This window comes from Schistocerca serialis, chromosome 1 (genome assembly GCF_023864345.2).
Source record: "Schistocerca serialis cubense isolate TAMUIC-IGC-003099 chromosome 1, iqSchSeri2.2, whole genome shotgun sequence".
Lineage (NCBI taxonomy): Eukaryota > Metazoa > Arthropoda > Insecta > Orthoptera > Acrididae > Schistocerca > Schistocerca serialis.
This window is the reverse complement of record NC_064638.1, coordinates 146,597,968-146,603,864: the sequence shown is the minus strand read 5'-3', so window position 1 is coordinate 146,603,864 and position 5,897 is coordinate 146,597,968. Positions and strand designations below refer to the sequence as shown.

The following is a 5,897-nucleotide window of genomic DNA, read 5'->3' as shown; positions in this document are numbered from 1 at the left end:
ACAGTTTTAATCTGCCAGGAAGTTTCATATCAGCGCACACTCCGCTGCAGAGTGAAAATCTCATTCTGGAAACATCCCCCAGGCTGTGGCTAAGCCATGTCTCCGCAATATCCTTTCTTTCAGGAGTACTAGTTCTGCAAGGTTCGCAGGAGAGCTTCTGTTAAGTTTGGAAGGTAGGAGACGAGGTACTGGCAGAAGTAAAGCTGTGAGGACGGGACGTGAGCCGTGCTTGGGTGGCTCAGTTGGCAGAGCACTTGCCCGCAAAAGGCAAAGGTCCCAAGTTCGAGTCTCGGTCCGGCACACAGTTTTAATCTGCCAGGAAGTTTCATAGCAGCGCACACTCCGCTGCAGAGTGAAAATCTCATTCCGGAAACATCCTCCAGGCTGTGGCTAAGCCATGTCTCCGCAATATCCTTTCTTTCAGGAGTACTAGTTCTGCAAGGTTCGCAGGAGAGCTTCTGTTAAGTTTGGAAGGTAGGAGACGAGGTATTGGCAGAAGTAAAGCTGTGAGGACGGGACGTGAGTCGTGCTTGGGTAGCTCAGTTGGTAGAGCAATTGCCCGCGAAAGGCAATGGTCCCGAGTTCGAGTGTCGGTCCAGCACACAGTTTTAATCAGCCAGGAAGTTTCAACCGTAGATTGCTGCTCCTACTGTCCACCAATCTTTTATGTATACAGAGAACAACAGCGGTCCTACCACACTTCCCTTGGGCACTCCTTACGACACACTTGTCTCTGATGAACACTCCACGTCGAAGACAACATATGGGTCCTATTACTTACGAAGTCTTCGAGCCACTCACGTATCTGTGAACTTGAAAAAAAAATCGAAATTTATGGTAAGATCTTATGGGACAAACTGCTGAGGTCATCGGTCCCTAAGCTTACACACGACTTAATCTAATTTAAACCAACTTACAGTAAGGACAATACACACACCCATGCCCGAGGGGGGACTCAAACCTCCGACGGAGGGAGCCGCACGGACCGTGACAAGACTCCTCAGGCCGCACGGCTACCGATCGCGGCTCTGTGAACTTTTTCCATTTGCTCGTACCTTCGTTAACAGCCTGCAACAGGGCGCAGTGTCAATGCTTTCCGGAAGTTTGGAAGTGTGGAATCTGCTTGCTGCCCTTCATCTATAAATTACATCGTCTTCAGGCCACAAGTGGCCCAACAGGACCATCCGACCGCCGTGTAATCCTCAGCTAAGGATGTGGATAGGAGGGGCGTGCGGTCAGCACACCGCTCTCCCGGTCGTTACGATGGTTTTCTTTGACCGGAGCCGCTAATATTCGGTCGAGTAGCTCCTCAATTGGCACCACGAGGCTGAGTGCACACCGAAAAAGGGCAACAGCGCATGGCGGCATGGATGGTCACCCATCCAAATGCCGGCCACGCCCGACAGCGCTTAACTTGGGTGATCTGACGGAAACCGGCGTATCCACTGCGGCAAGGCCGTTGCCGACGCCCTTCATCCATAGGTCGCAGTATATCGTATGAGAAAATGGCAAGCTGACTTTCACACAAACGATGCTTTCAGAAACCATGCTGATTCGTGGACATAAGCTTTGCAGTCTCAAGAATGTTTATTACATTCACACTGTGGATGTGTTCAAGGATTATGCAGGAAACCGAAGGTACAGATAGTAATTTGTATTTTTGCTGGTCCGTTGTTTTACCCCTTTCATAAAAAGGAACCACCTGCGCATTTTTCCAGTCGCTTGGAACTTTGCGCTGTGCAAGATATTGACAGTAAATGCAGGGGCCAATGCCGTAGAGTACACTTTGTAAAACTGAACTGGGCTTCCACCCAGACTTAGCGGTTTATTTGCTTTCAAATCTTTCAGTAGTTTCTCTACGCCAGGAATGCTTATTACTGTGTCGTCTACACGGGAGTCTGTCCAATCGTCAAATAAAGATATATTTGTACGATTCTCCTTTGTGAACGATTTCTTGAACGTGAAATTTAAAACTTCGGGATTCGTTTTGCTATCTTCAACTGCCACAACAGGCTGGTTACCAAGGGGTTGAATGGAAGCCTTGGACGCTCTTAGCGATTTTACAAAGGACCAGAATTTTCTCGGCTTGTCTGCGAGATCTTTTACTAAGGTCATGACTTAGGTAGTTGTTATGCGCTTCGAGCGTAGTTGTTATCACAGACGGACGAATAGTTCAAGTTCAAGTGGCTCCGAGCACTATGGGACATAACATCTGAGGCCATCAGTCCCCTAGAACTTAGAACTACTTAAACCTAACTAACCTAAGGACATCACACACATCCATGCCCGAGGCAGGATTCGAACCTGCGACCGTAGCGGTCGCGCGGTTCCAGACTGAAGCGCCTAGAACCGCTCGGCCACACCGGCCGGCCAGACGGACGAATATCTGCTAACGTTTGCTTGTCGTCATTTTTGCGTTGTCTTTTGAACCGAGAGAGCAATAGCCTCTGCTTCATCATCATCTTCCAGGATTAATTTTTTCATTTAACCAGTTGTCGGCTTAAAAGCCCGTTATCAGACTGTAACTGACTTTCGTTGCCGAAAAGATTACAACGCTTGTAAACAAATTGGGGAAAGATGTTACTCATCTACATTGAGAAGCAAACTCAGAGTAAATGTCATCTTTGTCAGTGCAGTGGTAATGCAATTAAAATATTGAAAAAATTGTTCAGCAAATTAACACGGTATAGAGAGAGCCACATTTACAACATTGACACTATTCTCGAAAACAAAAAAAAGCACTCCGTCTTCAGGCCACAAGTGGCCCATCGGAACATTCCGACCGCCGTGTCATCCTCAGTGGAGGATGCGGATAGGAGGGGCGAGTGGTCAGCACACCGGCCTCCCGGTCGTTAAGATGGTTTTCTTTGACCGGAGCCGTTACTATTCGATCGAATAGCTCCTCAGTTGGCATCACGAGGCTGAGAGCACCCCGAAAAATGGCAACAGCACACGGTGGCGGGGATGGTCACCTATCCAAGTGCCTGCCCAGCCCGACAGCGCTTAACTTCGGTGATCTGACGGGAACCGGTGTATCCACTGCGGCAAGACCGTTGCCTCGTTCTCGAAAACAGTGCCTACATAACAGTTCCAGTTAAATAAATAAACGGAATAAATAAAACAAAATTAGTACGATATATTAAAAAAGTAAAGTGCTACAGAACCCAATTAAAATAAGGAATTAACTATATAAATTTAATATTGGAGCATGGATTATACCTCGTGCTAGTTTGACACTTGTTACGTACCGTCTTCGTGTTACTACGATTTTAATGCCCAGGAATGTGTAGATAACGGGGTTGATGTTAGTAGCACACGAGTCTTTTTGGAGGAAATGATGCAGTATTCTCTAAATGTTAGTAAGTTAATGGTAGAGACACGAACGCCTGCAGAAGATCGTTGCATAGGAAAGGACTAGCGAGATGTACAAAGCAATGTACTTGTAGAATATTGAGCATCAATAATGCTTAATGATACTTCGGTGTTTCATTTTACGATAGGCAATAAATTGTTGGAAATAGCAACAACGTTAATATGTTGAAGAGGGTGCGTCCTAGGCGATATTAAGACGAACGTGTAGATAAACAAGAAACGGTAGACGCTAGACTAAGATTCACTGCAAGAATCCTAGGCACACGTTATTCATATGCGAAGGAGTATTAGTCGTAAATCTGCTTCACTTACGAGGTAGGATTAATTATAGAGAAGATATGATTATCATCGCATTTTTTCGCGAACTCTTTTATTTAGCTCGAGGGCGTCAGAGAGAAGTTCTTGAGACTACGGGCGCAGACCCTGTAGCAGAGACGTGTAGGAGAGGTTTACAATTAAAATTCTGAGAGAGGGCGTTCCTGGAAGATTCAAGCAGAATATTACCTTCTCCTACATATGTAGTGCCAACGGCCTTGCTACAGTGGTAACACCGGTTCCCGTCAGGTCAGCGAGTTTAAGCGCTGTCTGGCTGGGCTAGCAGTTGGATGGGTGACCATCCGGTCTGCCCAGCGCTGTTGCCAAGCGGGTTGCACTCGGCCCTTGTGAGGCAAACTGAGGAGCTACTTGACGAAGAAGTAGCGGCTCCGATCTCGGAAACTGACATGCTGCCGGGAGAGTGGTGTGCTGACCGAATGCCCCTCCATATCCGCATCCAGTGATGCCTATGGGTTGAGGATGACACGGCGGCCGGTCGGTACCGCTGGGCCTTCACGGCTTATTCGGAAGGAGTTTAGTTTAGTTTTACATATGTGTAGTATACTGGTATTTAAGTACTGGCACCGTAAAGAAGGTGCGAATAATGTGGATTATTTCGAGGTGTTTGGTAGGCGGATACTTTCATCATCAGCAATTTAAGCATCTGAGTTCGCACCCCCACAGACTTTTGCCTCTATTACTACTGAAACAATCTAAACTGATTGATGCGTTAACTCTCCTTTGAGCAGAGTGATATTTATCTCTTCCTTCTTGGAGTAAAGGAAGACTCATCCGTTGCCGTGATAAAGAATGAAGTATAATACAGTCATGAATATTGTCTCCGTTATATAAGAAGATTGCAGATTACTGTAATCCAGGTACCATTTTCAGGATGAGCAATTTAGAAATGAAAGAAATTGCCCCCCTTTCCAGAAGATATGTTGTCAAAATCTTTTATACAAAAACGCATAGCTGCCCGAATCACACACACCTCCATCCACAATTTTATTTATTTAATCGTATGGCTAGGGCCACTATTATATCTCTTAAAAGAAATATAATGTATATGCTATTTATTTAGAGGAAACACTCTCCTAGTAAATTTGTTTGAAAATACAAAAGAGATATAATAAGCAAAATAATGAATTTCGTAGGTTGCCAATTATGTATTATATCTGGTTTTATCGAGCGCCAGGCTCCCTACAAATTACTGTAAATGCAATAGCGTAGTAGTACTCAGCTCTGAAATTATTACTATCACAGAAAATAGACAAGTTTTAATAAAATTATTTCACTGGATTCCTTCAATTAATCTCACTGAATATTTTTACTTAATTTCTTCCGCTCCAGCTATCAGACATTGTGCTGTGAAAAAATATTTTTAAATGTACCGCGTAATGGCGGCTAATTGTTAACAGTCAGAGATTACTGTTACTCGCTCTGCAGCAGCTGGAAACAAGTTAAATAATTTTCATTAAATATTCTTTTCATAAGATAAATGTGGCGTAGGTTCTTGAAATAACACACGGAAATCACTTTATACTAACATATTCTTACTAGGACACAGTTTACACCATTAAATATTTGCAATTACGTTACGACAGAAACAAATGCTAGCGCAGCACAATAGCTTGCGTACCTTATTCCAGCTAACACCAGAACGAACAGAACAAAACAGACTAGACAAAAGAATGAGCATTGCATTGTATTTTATACTCTTACAAAGATAATCACATATAATCTCATACAATAAAAATAATGTCTTTTCTGCATTTATCGATATATATATTGTATATTTTTACAGTTAAATCAATGATAAATCAATGTTTGCAATTAATTTTGAGTCATATACTGTCAGTTTTATTTATGTTTCACCTTGACAAGGGAGAATATTGCAAAAGGGACACTACACCACCCGTCGGGCAGACCGTTCGCCGGGTGCCGGTCTTTCAATTGGACGCCACTTCGGCGACCTGCAGTCGATGAGGATGATAGGATGATGGTGAGGATAGACAAACACCCAGACCCTGGCCGGAGAAAAATCCCTGACCCAGCCTTGAATCGACCGGGGCCCAGAGGATTGACAATCCGTCACGCTGACCATTCAGCTACCGGGGACGGACACCATCCAGAATGACGGATGGGGAAAGACAGATAGTTGAAGAGTGAAAAATTTGGCATCAGCTTAAGGAAACATTAGAATATAGATA

The 5,897-nt window shown here is 44.3% G+C and overlaps 1 pseudogene; it reads right to left on the bottom strand.

The window, feature by feature from the left end:
• Nucleotides 1–2,940: 2,940 nt before the first annotated feature.
• On the bottom strand, nucleotides 2,941–3,058 carry LOC126429737 (5S ribosomal RNA; annotated as a pseudogene).
• Between the last annotated feature and the right edge of the window lie 2,839 nt (nucleotides 3,059–5,897).